We start from the raw sequence: 16,057 nt of genomic DNA on the forward strand, positions 1-16,057 counted from the left end.
ATGGCAGACACTGGGAGGGCTCACGCCAAGGAGTACTCCCCAGAACTTTTGCTGCCAGTGTCCTTGTCCTCACTGTGGGACACAGCCACTTCCCGCCTCTGCAGGAGACCCTCCAACACTAGTAGGCAGGTCTGGCTCAGTCTCCTATGGGGTCACTGCTCCTTCCCCTGGGTCCTGATGCACACACTACTTTATGTGTGCCCTCCAAGAGTGGAGTCTCTGTTTCCCCCAGTCCTGTCAAAGTCCTGCAATCAAATCTCACTAGCCTTCAAAGTCTGATTCTCTAGGAATTCCTCCTCCCATTGCCGGATCCCCAGGTTGGGAAACCTGATGTGGGGCTCAGAACCTTCACTCCAGTGGGTGCACTCCTGTGGCATAAGTGTTCTCCAGTCTGTGAGTCACCCACCCAGCAGTTATGGGATTTTATTTGATTGTGATTGTGCCCCTCCTACCGTCTCATTGTGGCGTCTCCTTTGTCTTTGGATGTGGCGTATCTTTTTTAGTGAGTTCCAGTGTCTTCCTGTTGATGATTGTTCAGCAGTTAGTTGTGATTCCGGTGCTCTCGCAGGAGGGAATGAGAGCACGTCCTACTCCGCCATCTTGAACCAATCTCGGCACTTCCTTTTTCAATGAATGCCTTTTTATTTCTTGCATAATTGCTTTAGCTGGGACTTCTAGTACTATGTTGAATAAAAGTGGTGAGTGTGGGCATCCTTGTCTTGTTTCTGATCTCACAGGAAAAACTTTCAATCTTCCACCACTGATCATGATGTTGGCTGTTGGCTTGTCATATATGTCCTTTATTATGTTGAGGTACATACCCTCTATAAATAATTTGTGGAAATTTTATCTTGAAAAATTGTATTTTTTGAATGCTTTTTCTGCATCAATTGAGATGATCATGATTTTTATCTTTCATTTTATTAATGTGGTGTATCACATTTATTGATTTACATATGTTGAACCATCCTTGCATCCCAGGGGTAAATCCCACTTGGTCATGGTGTATCATCCTTTTAATGTGTTGTTGAATTAGATTTCTTAATATTTTGTTGAGAATTTTTGCATGTATATTTATAAGGGATATTGGTTTGTAGTTTTTTCTTGTAGTGTCCTTATCTGGCTTTGGTATCAGGGTAATGGTAGCTTCATAAAATGAGTTTGGAAGTGATTCTTCTTTGATTTTATTTTTTGAAAGTTTGAATAGGACTGGCATTAATTCTCCTTTATATGTTTGGTAGAATTCACCAGTAGAGCTATTTGGTCCTATATTTGTCTGTGTTGCACGGCTCTTGATTACTGATTCAATTGCCTTACTTGCATTATTGGTCTGTTCAGATTTTCTATTTCCTGATTGTCTTGGCTGTATGTATCTAGAAATTTATCTGTTTCTTCTAGGTACCCAATTTGTTGGCATGTAAGTATTCATAATAGTCTCTTAGTCTAGTTAAAAGTTTGTCTGTTTCATTTTTCTTATCAAAAACTGAGTTCTTAGTTTTGTTAATCTTTTCTGTTCTCTATTTCATTATTTTCCACTCTGATCTTTATTTCCTTCCTTCTGCTAACTTTGGGCTTCCTTGTTCTTTTTCTAGTTCCTTGAAGTGTGAAGTTAAGTTGTTTATTTGAGAGCTTCCTATCTTCTTAATATATGCATTTATTACTATAAAATTCTCTCTCAGAACTGCTTTTGTAACATCCCATAGATTTTGATGTGTTGTCATTTTCATTTGTTTTGAGATTTTTTCTTTATGACCCATTTCTTGTTCAGGAATGTGTTGTTTCCACATGCTTATAAACATTCCAGTTGTCCTCTTGTTTTTTATTTCTAGTTTCATCCATTGTGGTTTGAAAAGATGGTATAATTTTAATCTTCTTAAGGTTGCTAGTATTTGTTTTGTAACCTATCATATGATCTATCCTGGAGAATATTTCTTGTGCTCTTTAGTAGAATATGTATTCTGCTACTGTTGGATGGAATGTTCTATAAATGTTTTGTAGGTCCATTTCATCTAATATATGAGTCCAGTCCAATGTTTTCTTTCTGTCTGGATTATCTTTCCATTGCTGAGAGTGGGGTATTGAAGTCTGCTGCTATTATTGTCTGTTTTTCCTGTCTGATCTGTCAGTATTTGATTAATATATTTAGATGCTCCAATGTTGGGTGCATATATATTTATGATCTTCTTGATCAATTGACCCTTTTATCATATATGATCACCTTCTTTATCTCTTATTACCTCTTTTGGCTTAAAGTCTATTTTGTGTGATAGAGGGGTTGATAGCTACCCCTGCTCTCTTTTGGTTTCCACTTGCATGGAATACTTTTTACTGTCTCTTCATTTTGATCCTATGTGTGTCCTTAACCCTGAAGTGAGTCTCTTATAGGCAGCTTATAGTTGGGTCATATATTTTTTTAAATCCATCCAGCCACTCTGTACCTTTCTGATGGGTGAATTCAATCCACTTACACTTAGAGTAATTATTGATATGTAAGGACTTACTAATGCCATCTTAATAACTTCTCACAGTTTTGTAGTTCCAATGTATTTTTTTTCTTGTTTCTGCCTACTTTTGTCAACTGGTCATTCCATGGTGATATGCTCTGTTTCCCCTTTCTTTATCTTTTGTGAATCTCCTGTAGGTTTTTGCTTTGTGGTTACCATGAGGCTTATGTAAAACATAAATAAAGCAGTTCATTTTAAGCTGACAGCAACTTAACTTCAATCACACACAGGAGTTCCAAAATTTTACTCCCTCCCTTTACATTTTTGACATCACAATTTACCTCTTTCTATATTTTATGTTCCTTAACAAATTATAGTAGATACAGCTACAAAAATATATAACTATATATTTTAAAATAATCTTTTCTTATAATCTTTGTACCATAGGTAACTGGTTAACATACCACCTTATTACAGAATTAGAATTTTCTAAATATGACTGTATATCCACCAGTGTTCTGTATACTTTCATATGTTTTCATGTCACTAATTAGCATCTTTTCATTTCAGCTTGAATAATTCCTTTCGGCATTTCTTGCAAGGCAGGTCTAGTGGTGATAACTCCCTCAGTTTTTGTTTATCTAGAAAAGCCTTTATTTTTTCCTTCATGTCTGAAGTGTAACTTTGGATAAATTACCTTGGTTGGAAATTTTTTCTTCCAACATTTTGAATATGCCATTTTCACTCTCTCCTGGTCTGTAGGGTTTCTTTTGAGAAATACACTGATAGCCTAACGGGGGGGTTCCTTGTAGGTTATAATCTTTTTTTCCTTCTGGCTGCTTTTAAGATTCTCTTTGATAGCCTAATGGGGGGGTTCCTTGTAGGTTATAATCTTTTTTTCCTTCTGGCTGCTTTTAAGATTCTCTTTGATATTTGACATTTTCATTATAGTGTATCTTACAGAAGTACTTTTTTTTTTCATTGAAAAAATAGGATGATCTATTAGCTTCATGAATTGGATGCCCAAGTCTTTCCAAAGTTTGAGACTTTTCCAGCTATCACTTTAAACTTTTTACCACTTTCTCCCTCTCTTCTCCTTCTGAAATACTAATTATTTTAATATTTGTACATTTGATGGATTCCCATGGATCATGTAGGCTTTCTTTATTCTTCTTCATTCTTTTTTCTTTGTTCTCCCCTACTTGCATTATTTCAAAATTCCTATCCTCTAGCTCACTTATTCTACCTTCCATTTGGTCTACTTTGCTGTAGATATTTTATATTGCATTTCTCATTTTATTCATTGAATTCTTCAGCTCCAGAATTTGGTCCTTTTTTATGATTTCTATCTCTTTGTTAAATTTCTCATTTTTTCATGTGTTTTCCTCATTTCATTGAGTTGTCTTTCTGCGTTTTTTTGTAGTGCACTTGAGTTTCCTCAAAACTGCTATTTCAAACTCTTTATCAGCTGGATCTCAAAATTCCGTGTCGTTGAGTCCAGTTTTCGGAGGACTGCTTTCTTTTGGTGATGATATTTCTCATGTTCCTTGGAGGCTTGCATTGTGGCTCTTGCACTGCAGTATTGGAACCCCTCAAATCTGTACCAGTTGCCTTTGGGTGGGTTCATTGGTCCTGTTATATCTAGATTTTCTCTGACCTTGTATGGGTACATCTGCTCCACACTCCTTATTCCCTCTTGTGGTGGAATTTTTAAGCTTTCATGCCTTCTCTGGTTCTTACAACTCATCAGGTTGACCTTTGGAAACCTCTTTGTTTGCCAGAAAGTGACACTACCACTCAAGTTTGTGGTTTCTCTCTTGCCAACAGACCCTGGTCTGATTTTTCTGAGAACACTCTGGCCATTGCACTCAGAAACACACACAAAGAGTCACCTGCAGACTTGGGGGTGGGGGGAAGTGTGGGTTTAGCACTCAGGGCATTGGGGGGTGCCTGCAGGCCCAGTGGAAAGATCTTCAGGTGAGCCTCCCAGAGGCTCATGGGCAGACTTCCTGCTGAAGTCCTGAGTGCAGTCAGTGGGGATTTTCATTCCCAGCCTCTGACTTCTCAGTGGGAATGGTATATTCAGTCATGTTTTTTATCAGACAATTAAAAAGTTAAGATAGCTCTCAAGGCTATTTCATAATGTGTAATCTGTGCTTTACATTTTATGAGCTCAGAAAACCTGGTACTTTGCTCAATATTGTTTGTTTTTACTTGGAGATCTCATTTAGAGATTTGGTTTCCTCTTATGAAAGAGGAAAAAAAGAACATTGCTGAGGTTGCTGGCCCAGGGCAGTCCACATTTTATTTCTTGTGGAACTGATGACACAGGGCAAGTCCTTCATAAAATAAAGATTTGGGGGTGTGTTAAAAAGAAAGGGGAGTCCACGGGACTTCCCTGGTGGCGCAGTGGTTAAGACTCTGTGTTCCCAATGCAGGGGACCCGGGTTCAATCCCTGGTTGGGGAACTAGATCCCACATGCATGCTGCAACTAAGAGTTCACATGCCACAACTAAGGAGCCCACAAGCTGCAACTAAGGAGCACGCCTGCTGCAACTAAGACCTGGTGCAACCAAATATATAAATAAATATTAAAAAAAAAAAAGAGAGAGGGGAGTCCAGAGGGTTTTCTCTTTCACATGTGCCTGATTAGGAAACATTTTCATATGAAACATCTGTACAATAGAATACTTTGCATTCATTAAAGAGAGAGGTAGCTCTGTATCTACTGATATGGGAAAATGTTCAGGCTATGTAGCTAAGTGGTGGGGAAAACAGAGTCCATGTTAGAGGCTGTCCTGACTTCTGCAGGGTACCTCAGATTCTTATCAACAAAAACAGTCCAGCCTGCTACTGACAACCTGAAGAGTGGCTTTCCTGTCCCTTCTAAGTTTTTCTAAAATTATTCATATCCCTTACTTTTCCCCTTCTGTCTCATTTCATTCCTAAAATCCCCTAATATTCAGCTTCTGTCCCAATCACAGTGGGTTTTCCAGTATAGTTCCTTTTCTTTATATATATTTTTTGTTCAGTAATGATTCAATTTTTAAAAAGTAAAAAAAAAATTGTCAAAAAGGATTCAACACCGAGTTTCAAAAGATACAAGAAAAAAAAAGGAAAAACAAATGGTAGATAAGGGTCTCTTTTTCCACCATCTCACAACTACCAATCTGCTCTATGGATTTACCTATTCTGGATACTTCATATAAATGGAACCATAAAATATGTAGCTTTGTGTTTGTCTTCTTTCACTTAGAATAATGCTTTTGAGGTTCATCCACATTGCTGCATGTGTTAGTACTTCATTCTTTTTTTGTGTCTGAGTAATATTGCATTGTATGCATGTATCGCAACTTGCTTATCCATTCATCCAGTGATGGACATTTGGGTTGTTTCCACCTTTTGGCTGTAATGAATAATACTGCTATGAACATGCATTTACATTTGTTTGCATAGCTGTTTTAAATTATTTGGGGAATATACTTAAGAGTTCAATTGCTGGGTCATACGGTATTTCTATGTTTAATGCTTTGAGGAACCAACAAACTGTTTTCCATGGCAGCTACACCATTTTACATTTCACATTTCACCAGTGATTTACAAGGGTTTCAATCCACACACATCCTAGCACTTGTTCTCTTTTAATTTTAATTATAGTCATTCTAGTGGGTATGAAGTGGTATCTCATTGTGATTTTGATTTACATTTCCCTAATGGCTAATGATGGTGAACATATTTAATGTGCTTGTTGGCTATTTGTGTATCTTCTTTGAGGAAATATCTATTCAAGTCCTTTGCCCATTTATAAATTGGTTGTTTGCCTTTTGTTGTTGAGTTGTAATTTCATGTGAATTTGAATTGGTTTTTTCCATTTTTGCAAAAAAGGTCATTGGAATTTTTATAGGGATTATATTGAATCTCTAGATTGCTTTTGATAGTATTGCCATCTTAACAATATTGTATATTATAATTCATGAACTTGAGATGTATTTCAATTTTTTAAATAAATATCAATTTACTTCAGAGACGTTGCATAGTTTTCAGTGTACAAGTATTTCATTTCCTTGGATAAATTTATTCCTGGTATTTTATTCTGTGGATGCTATTGTAAATGGCATTATTTTCTTAATTGCTTTACTGATTGTTCCTTGCTAGTATATTGTCAACACACAACTGAGTTTGTGTGTTTGTTTTGTAAACTGCAACTTGGCTGAATTCATTTATTCTAGTAGTAGGTTTTTTCTGTCTATTTATGTATTCTTTGGGATATTCCATTTATAGGAGCATATCATCTGTAAAGAGAGGTAGATTGATTCCTCCTTTCCAGTTTGGATGCCTTTCCTTTTTCTTGCCAAATTGCTCTGGCAAGAGCATCCAGTACAATGTTGAATAGCAGTGATGAGAAAGTGGACTTCCTTGTCTTGTTCCTGCTATTAGGGGAGAAAATTTTACCGTTGAATATGAAGTTAGCTTTGAGGTTTTACATGAATCATAATGAGGAAGTTCCCTTCTATTCCCTAGTTTTCTGAGTGTTATTATCCTGCAAGGATGTTAGATATTTTCAAAAGCTTTTTCAGCATCAAGGTGATCATGTGAGTTTTTTCCTTTCTTCTATTACTGTGGTGTATTATATTGATTTTCTTATGTTGAACCGTCCTTGCATCCTGGAATAAATCCTACTTGGTCATGGTGTATAATCCTTTTGATATGTGGTTCAATTCCATGTACTAGTATTTTATTGAGGATTTTGCAACAGGTCTGCAATTTTTTTTTGTACTTTAGGTACCTTTGTCTGGCTTTGGTATTAGGGTAATATGATCTCTAATAGAATACATTAGAAATTGTTTCCTCCTCTTCTTTTTTTGGAAGAGTTTGTTAAGGACTAGTGTTACTTCTTTAAACGTTTGGTAGAATTCACCAGCAAAGCCACATGATCTTGGATTTTCTTTCCTGGAAGGCTTTTTATTACTAATTCAACCTCTTTACTCAATAAAGGTATGTTCAAATTTTCTATATCTTATTGAGGTGGTTTGGTAAGTTGTGCATTTTCTAGGAATTTGTCTATTTCTTCCAGGTTATCTAATTTGTTGGTGTATAATTGTTCATAATATTATCTTACAATCCTTCCTAATTCTGTAAGGTCAGTAGTAATATCCCCACTTTCATTTCTGATATTAGTTATTTTCATCTTTTCTCTCTTTCTCAATCTAGCTAACAGTTTGCCAAATTGGTTAATAGTCTCAAAGAACCATTTTTGGTATCATCAATGCTCTCTATTTTAAAAAAATTTCTATTTTATTTGTCTCTGCTTTAATCTTTATTAGTTCCTTCTGCTATATTTGGGTTTAGCTTGTCTTTCTTTCTGACTTCCTTAAGATGTAAAGTTAGCTTATTAATGTGAGATTTTCCCTTTTTAAAAAAATATACGTTTTTAAGAGCGGTTCACAGGAAAATTTAGTGTAAAGTGCAGAGATTTCTCGTATATTCCATGCTCCTACTCACGCATAGCCACTCCCATTATCGACATTCCCAACCAGAGTGGCATATTTGTTACAGTTGATCACCTACCTGCCTTGACACATCATTATCACCCAAAGTCCATCGTTTACATTAGAGTTCATTGTTACTGTTGCTCTTTCTATGGATGTGGACAAATGTATAATGTATACAGGTATAATGACATGTACCATTATTACAGTATCATACAGAACACCGACGTCCCTGGCTTATGATGGTTCAACTTAATGATTTTTTGACTTTATAATGGTGCGAAAGCAAACAAGCATTCAGTAGGAACCGAGCTTTGAATTTTGATCTTTTCCTGGGCTAGTGGTACGTTGGCCAGTACTCTCTGGTTGTTGCCGGGCAGCAGGAGTGAGCCACAGCTCCAGTCAGTACATGATTACTAGGGTAAACAACTGATACACTTATAACCATCTGTACCCATACAATCATTCACTTTTTTTCACTTCCAGTACAGTATTCAATAAATTATATGAAAGAGTCAACACTTTATTTATTTTTTGCAGTACGGGGGCCTCTCACTGTTTGGCCTCTCCCCTTGTGGAGCACAGGCTCCAGACGCGCAGGCTCAGCGGCCATGGCTCACGGACCCAGCCGCTCCGCGGCATGTGGAATCTTCCCAGACCGGGGCACGAACCCGTGTCCCCTGCATCGGCAGGAGGACTCTCAACCACTGCGCCATCACGGAAGCCCTCAACACTTTATTATACGATAGGCTTTGTATTGGATGATTTTGCCCAACTGCAGTCTAATGTGTGTCCTGAGCACATTTAAGTTCGGCTAGGCTAAGCTATGGTGTTAGATAGGTTAGGTTCATTAAATGCATTTTCGACTTAAACCCACCATGAACTGAAAATATCTTATCAGGATGTAACCCTGTTGTTAAGTCTAGGAAGATCTGTAGTTTCACTGCCCTAAAAATCCTCTGTGGTTCACCTTTTCATACCTCCCTCCCCTTTAATCCCTGGCAGCCACTCATCTTTTTATTGCCTGCATATTACCTTTTCCAGAATGTCATATAAAGTTGAAACCATACAGTATATAACCTTTTCAGATTGGTTTCTTTCACTTTGTCTAACATGCATTTAAGTTTCCTCCATGTCTTTTCATGGCTTAATAGCTCATTTAATTTTAGCACTAAATACTATTCCATTGTCTGAATATACCACAGTTTATTTATCCATTCACCTACTGAAGACATCTTGGTTGCTTCCAAGTTTAGCAATTATGAATAAAGGTGTTATAGCCATTCATGTGCAGGCTTTTGTGTGGAAATAAGTTTTCAACTCATTTGGGTAGATACCAGGAGTGCAATTTCTGGATCATATGGTAAGAGTATGCTTAGTTTAGTAAGAAACTGCCAAACTGTCTTCCAAACTGGCTGCACCCTTTTGTATTATTACCAGCAATGAAAGAGTGTTCCTCTTGCTCTACATCTTTGCCAGCATTTGGTGCTGTGTTTTGGATTTTGGCCATTCTAATAGGTGTCTAATGGTATCTCATTGCTTTAATTTGCGTTTCCCTCATGTCATGTGATGTGGAACATATTTTTGTGTGCTTATTTACCATCTGTATGTCTTCTTGGGTAAGGTGTCTGTTCAGGTGTTTGACCCATCTTTTAATTGGGTTGTTTGTTTTCTTTTTTGTTTTTTTAAAATTTGGAATGCTTCACGAATTTGCGTGTCATCCTTGCGCAGGGGCCATGCTAATCTTCTCTGTATCATTCCAATTTTAGTATATGTGCTGCCGAAGCAAGCACTTCTTTTTTTTTAAAATAAATTTATTTTTATTTATTTTCTTTTGGCTGCATTGGGTCTTCGTTGCTGCATGCAGGCTTTATCTAGTTGCTGCAAGTGGGTGCTACTCTTCATTGTGGTGTGTGGGCTTCTTATTGTGGTGGCTCCTCTTGTGGAGCACAGGCTCTAGGCACACGGGCTTCTGTAGCTGTGGCACGGGGGCTCAGTAGTTGCAGCTCGTGTGCTCTAGAGCACAGGCTCAGCAGTTGTGGCACACGGGCTTAGTTGCTCTGCAGCATGTGGGATCTTCCTGGACCAGGGATTGAACCCATGTCCCCTGCATTGGCAGGCGGATTCTTAACCACTGTGCCCCAGGAAGTCTCAGGTTTTTAGTTTTCTTATTATTGAGTTTTAAGAGTCATTTGTTTTCACAGAGCAAACATTTTTAATTTTAATGAAGGCCAGCTTATCAATTCTTTCACTTATGGATTGTGCTTTTGGTGTTGCATCATTACCATACCCAAGGTCATCTAGGTTTCCTCCTATATTATCTTCTAGGAGTTTGAGTTTTGTGTTTTACATTTACTTCTCAAATCCATTTGGAGGTAATTTTTGTGAAAGGTATAAGGTCTGTGTCTGGATTTGGTTTTTTTTTGGGGGGTGGCATGTGAATGTCTAGTTGTTCTAGCACCATTTGATGAAAAGATTATCTTTGCTCCATTATATTGCCTCTGCTTTTTTTGTCAAAGATCAGTTAACTATACACACACATACATACATACATATACATATATGGGTTTATATCTGGGCTCTCTATTCTATTCCATTGATTTGTCTATTCCTCCACAAACACCACACTGTTTTGATTACTGTAGCTTTATCATAAGTCTTGAAGTTGCATAGTATCAGTCTTCCAACTTTGTTCTCCTTCAATATTGTGTTGGCTATTCTGAGCCTTTTTCCTCTTCATATAAACTTGAGAATCAGTTTGTCAATATCCACAAAATAAGTTTTTGGGATTTTGATTTGGATTGTGTTGAATTTATGAATTAAATTCATGAATCTGTGAACCACGTTGAACCTATAAATCTATATATCAACTAATATCTTAACAGTATTGAGTCTCCCTATCCTGAACACGGAATATCTCTCCATTTATTTAGTTCTTTGATATCTTTCATCTGTTTTATAGTTTTCCTCAAATCTTGTACATACCTTATTAGATTTGCCTATTTCATTGAGCGCTAATGTAAATGGTTATATGTCTTTAATTGCAAATTTTACTTGTTCATTGCTGGTATATAGGAAGGCAATGGACTTTTGTGTATTAACCTTGTATCCTGCATTTTGCTATAAACTTTTATTAGTTCCAGGAGGGTTTTTTATTTTGTTCATTTGCTAGTTTGTTTTTGTCAATTCTTCTAGATTTTCTATACAATTATGTCATCTACAGATAAACACAAGTTTACTTCTTCCTTCTCAATCTGTGTATATTTTCTTTTCTTTCTGCGTTTGCTAGGACTTCCAATATGATGTTGAAAAGCAAAGGTGAGAGGGGCAGACATCTTTGCCTTGTTCTTGATCTTAATGGGAAAACTTCAAACTTCTTCCCATTAGGTATGATATTAGCTGTAGGTTTTTGTAGATATTTTTTATCAAATTGAGGAAATTCCCCTCTAATCTCAGTTCCCTGAGAGTTTTTATCATGAATGGTGTTGGATTTTGTCAAATGCATTTTCTGCTCTATCCATTGATATCATTATGTGATTTTATTTCTTTAGCCTGTGATTACATTGATTTTTTGAATATTGAAACAGTCTTGCATACCTGGGATAAATCTCACTTGGTTTTGCTGTATGATTATTTGAATACACTGCTGGACTGATTTGCTAATATTTTGTTGGGGATTTCTGCACCTATGTTCATGGCAGATATTGGTCTGTCGTTTTTTTGTACTTTTTTTTTTTTTTTGGCTTTAAGGTAATGCTGGTCTCATTGTATGAGTTAGGAAATATTCTGATTCCATCCTCTGAAAAAGATTGTAGAGAATTAGTGTAACTTCTTCCTTAAATGTTTGCTGAAATTCACCTGTGAACCCATCTGTGTCTGGTGCTTTCTGTTTTGGAAGATTAGTAGTTGTTGATTTTATAATACAATAGAAAGAGGCCTATTGAGATTTATCTATTTCTTGTGTGAGTTTTAGCAGATTGTGTCTTTCACAATTGGTCCATTTCACCTAGGTTATCAAATTTGCAGGCACAGATTTGTTCATATTATTTCTTTATTATCCTTTTAACGTCCACAATCTGTAGTGATGCTTCCTCTTTCATTTCTGTAAAATAGTTTGTGTCCTCTCTTTTTTTCTTAGCCTGGCTAGAAGTTTATCAAATTTGTTGATATTTTCTAAGAGCCAGCTTTTGGTTTGGTTGATCTCTCTCTATTGATTTCCTACTTCCTGTTTCATTGATTTCTGCTCTAATAATTATTATTTCTTTTTTTCCTGCTTGTTTGGATTTAATTTTCTCTTGTCCAACTTTCCTAAGGTGGATGATTTGTTTAGACCTTCCTTTCTAATATATGCATTCAGTGCTATAAGTTTCCTTTTAAGCACTGCCTTTGCTGCATCCCATACATTTTTTAAAATTAATTTTTATTGTCGTATAGTTGATTTACAAAGTTGTGTTGGTTTCTGTTGTACAGCAAAGTGAATCATTTATACTTATACAAATATTCACTCTTTTTTAGATTCTTTTCCCATAGAGGTCATTACAGAGTATTGAGTAGAGTTCCCTGTGCTATACAGTAGGCTCTTATTGGTTATCTATTTTATATATAGTAGTGCATCCCATAGATTTTGATAAGTTGTATTTTCATTTTCATTTAGTGAAAATATTTAAACATTTCTCTTGAGACTTCTTTGACTCATGTGTTATTAAGAATGTGTTGTTTAATCTCTGGGGATTTTCCAGCTATCTTTTTGTTATTGATTTCTAGTTTGATTCCACTGTAGTCTGAGAACAGACATTTATATGACCTCTACTTTTTAAATTTGTTAAAGTGTATTTCATGGCCCAGAATGTGTTCTATCTTGGTGAATGTTCCATGTGAGAAGAGTGTGTAATCTGCTGTTGTTCAATCAGGTAGTTTATAGATATCAATGATACTTAATTGATTGATGGTGCTGTTGAGTTCAACTGTCCTTACTGATTTTTCTGCCTGCTGGATCTTTCCATTTCTGATAGAGGAGTGTTAAAGTCACCAATGATAATAGTGGATTCACTTATTTCTCCTTGCAGTTCTGTCTGATTTTTTGCCTCACATATTCTGATGTTTCAATGCACACGCAAATTAAATTGTCATGTCTTAGATTATGTAAGCCTCCTTTTTATCTCTGACAACTTTCCTTGCTCTGAAGTCAGCTCTGCCTGAAATTAATATAGCTAGTCTCAGTTTCTTTATGATTAGTGTTAGAATGGTATATCTTTTTAAAGATTAACATTTAATCTATATGTGTCTTTATATTTAAAGTGGGTTTCTTGTAGACAACACAGTTGGGTCTTTTGTAAAAATCCAGTCTTACGATCTCTGTTAATCAGCATATGTATACCACTAATCTTTAAAGTGACTATTGATATAGTTGGGTTAATAATATTTGTTTTTCTATTTATCTTGTTCTTTGTCCCTATTTTTGTCTTCCACATTTTTTCTGTCATTTGTGGCTTTAATTGAACATTTTATGATTCCATTTTCTCTTTCCTAGCATATTAGTTATACTATTTTTTTTAAGAGTTTGCTGTAGAGTTTGCAATATACGTTTACAACTAATCCCAAATCCAATTTCAAATAACACTGTACTGCTTCACAGGTACTGTAAATACCTTATAATAACAAAATAATCCTAATTTCTCCTATCCCTTGCATCATTGCTGTCATTCATTTCACTTACACATAAGCATACACAAGCATATGTGTGTACACACACAAGCATACATAGACGAATAAGATATTGCTCTTATTAACAAATTGTCATCTTTAGAACAATTAAGAAAAAAAAGTCTTTATTTTACATATTCCTTCTCTGATCTTCTTTCATTATTGGATCCAATTTTCCGTCCTACATTATTTTCTTTCACTCTAAAGAACTTCTAACATTTACTGCAAGGCAGGTCTACTGGCAACATATTTCCTCAATTCTGTTTGTCCAAAAAGGCCTTTATCTCTCCTTCACTTTTGAAGGGTAATGCCCCAGGGTACAGCATTTTAGGTTGGTGGGCTTTTTTCTCCCAACATTTTCATTTCACTATATTCTCTTCTTGTTCACATGGTTACTGAGGAGAAGTCTGTAATTCTTAATTTACCTACAGAAGAGTGACAGGTATTTTTTCCTTCTGGCTTCTTTCAGGATTTTTTTCTCTATCTTTGATTTTTCTGTAGTTTGAAAATGATAGGCCTCAGTGAAGGCTTCTGTGTTTTGTTTTGTCTGGCATTTTTCCTTCTTGGTGTTCTCTGAGATTTCCTGGATCCATGGTTTGGTATCTGATATCAATTTTTGGGAAAATTTCAGTCATTATTGTTTCAAATATTTCTTCCGTTCCTTTCTCTTTTCTCCTTCTGGTATTCCCACCATGCTTATGTTACACCTTTTATAGGTGTCCCACAGTTCTTGGATTTTCTGCTTATTTTTTTTAGCCCTCCCCCCCCTTTTTCCCCTCTTTTTCAGTTTCGGGGGTTTCTATTGCAATATCATTAAGCTCAGATATTCTTTCCTCATCCATGTCTACTAGTCTACTAATAAGTCCATCAGAAGTATTCTTTATCTGTGTTACAGTGTTTTTGATCTCTAGTATCTATTTTGTTCTTTCCTAAACTCTAGGTATCTCTGCTTACATTGCCCACCTGTTCTTGTATGCGGTCTACTTTATCCATTAGAGCCTTAACATAATAATCATGGTTTTAAAAATCCTAGTTAATAATTCTGACACCCTGTGATATCTGAGTCTGGGTTTTATGCTTGCTCTGTCTCTTAAAATTGTGGGGATTTTTTTTGTTTGTTTTTTTTACTGTTGTCATTTAATGTTTTCTTGATAGCTGAGCATGATGTACTGGGTAAGAGGAACTGTTGGAAACAGGCCTTTAGTAGTGTTGTGATAAGGTTTGGGAGGAGCAAAAACATTTTATTCCTATGATTATGTCTCCGACTTTTAGTGAGCCTGTGCTTCTGGACGGTGAACTTCACTCATGCTTTTTTTCTCCTCACCTCTTAGGTGGGACAGGATGGTAAATCGGGACTAGGGTTGGGTATTTCCCTTCCCCAGGGCAGTTAGGTTTTGGTCTGAAGGCCAGACCTTATTAAGGAGAACAGAATGCTCTGGCATATTTCAAAATGCTTCCTTTTCCCTTCACCCCGACAGAACCATGACGGGATTTTTCTTTGACATTCATTTTGAGAATCCGATAGAGATCCCGGAGATAACACTCACAAGTGTAGGGTCTCCCCTCCCCTGATGAATGAGTTCCCCTGGAGGTTTTAAGTCTGACTTGTCCACACTGAGCCTCCAGAAATTCATCAAACTATAGTTGAGGTGTCCCTACCCTGGCACTGGCTCCCAAGGAGATTGCTGCTCCAGTAAATCGTAATTCTCTATATTATCTGTTGGTCTAATTTTAGGAACAGTGGTTTTCCCTGTGACCTAACTTCTCTTATGGATATAAGAAGAGTTGTTGATTTTTCAGTTTGTTCAGCTTTTTACTTGTTAGGATGGAATGGTGACTTCCAAGCTTCTTACATGCTGGACCAGAAACTGGAAGTCTCCCTCTTTTTAAAATGTGTTTGCTACTGTAAATTTCCCATTTACCAGTATTTTAAGGTGGGAGATCATTGACTTGAGATCTTTTTATCTTAATATAGGTGTTTACTATTAATTTCCCTGAAAATGGTGCTTTAGTGGCAGCCCATAAGTTTTGGTATGTTGCATTTTTATTTTCATATAGCTCAAAGGATTTCCTAATTTATCTTGTAAACTTTCCCTTTGACTCATTGGTTATTTAAGAGTTCACTAAATTCTACATATTTTTGAATTTCTCAGTTTTGTCTTTATTTCATTCCATTGTGGTCAGAGAACATACCTTTTACGACTTTTAATATTTTTTCAATTTATTGAGGCTTTTTTATGGTCTGACATATGGTCTATCTTGGAGAATGTTCCATGTGATCTTGAGAATTGTCTATTGTGTGAATGTTCTATAGATGTGTTAAGTAGTTGGTTTATAGTGCTGTTCAAGTCTTATTTCCCTGTGGATCTTCTAACTAGTTTTTCTATTCATTATTTAAAGGGGAGGCAGGGTCATGTCTC

The 16,057-nt window shown here is 36.2% G+C and overlaps 1 non-coding gene across 1 annotated transcript; it reads right to left on the reverse strand.

The window, feature by feature from the left end:
- Positions 1 to 9,620: 9,620 nt before the first annotated feature.
- On the reverse strand, positions 9,621 to 9,727 carry LOC112399088 (U6 spliceosomal RNA). Its single transcript, XR_003003165.1, has one exon. It is a non-coding gene; the product is annotated as a U6 spliceosomal RNA (small nuclear RNA).
- Positions 9,728 to 16,057: the final 6,330 nt, after the last annotated feature.

The sequence above is a fragment of the Neophocaena asiaeorientalis genome, unplaced genomic scaffold (genome assembly GCF_003031525.2).
Source record: "Neophocaena asiaeorientalis asiaeorientalis breed wild unplaced genomic scaffold, Neophocaena_asiaeorientalis_V1.1 scaffold114, whole genome shotgun sequence".
Taxonomy (NCBI): domain Eukaryota; kingdom Metazoa; phylum Chordata; class Mammalia; order Artiodactyla; family Phocoenidae; genus Neophocaena; species Neophocaena asiaeorientalis.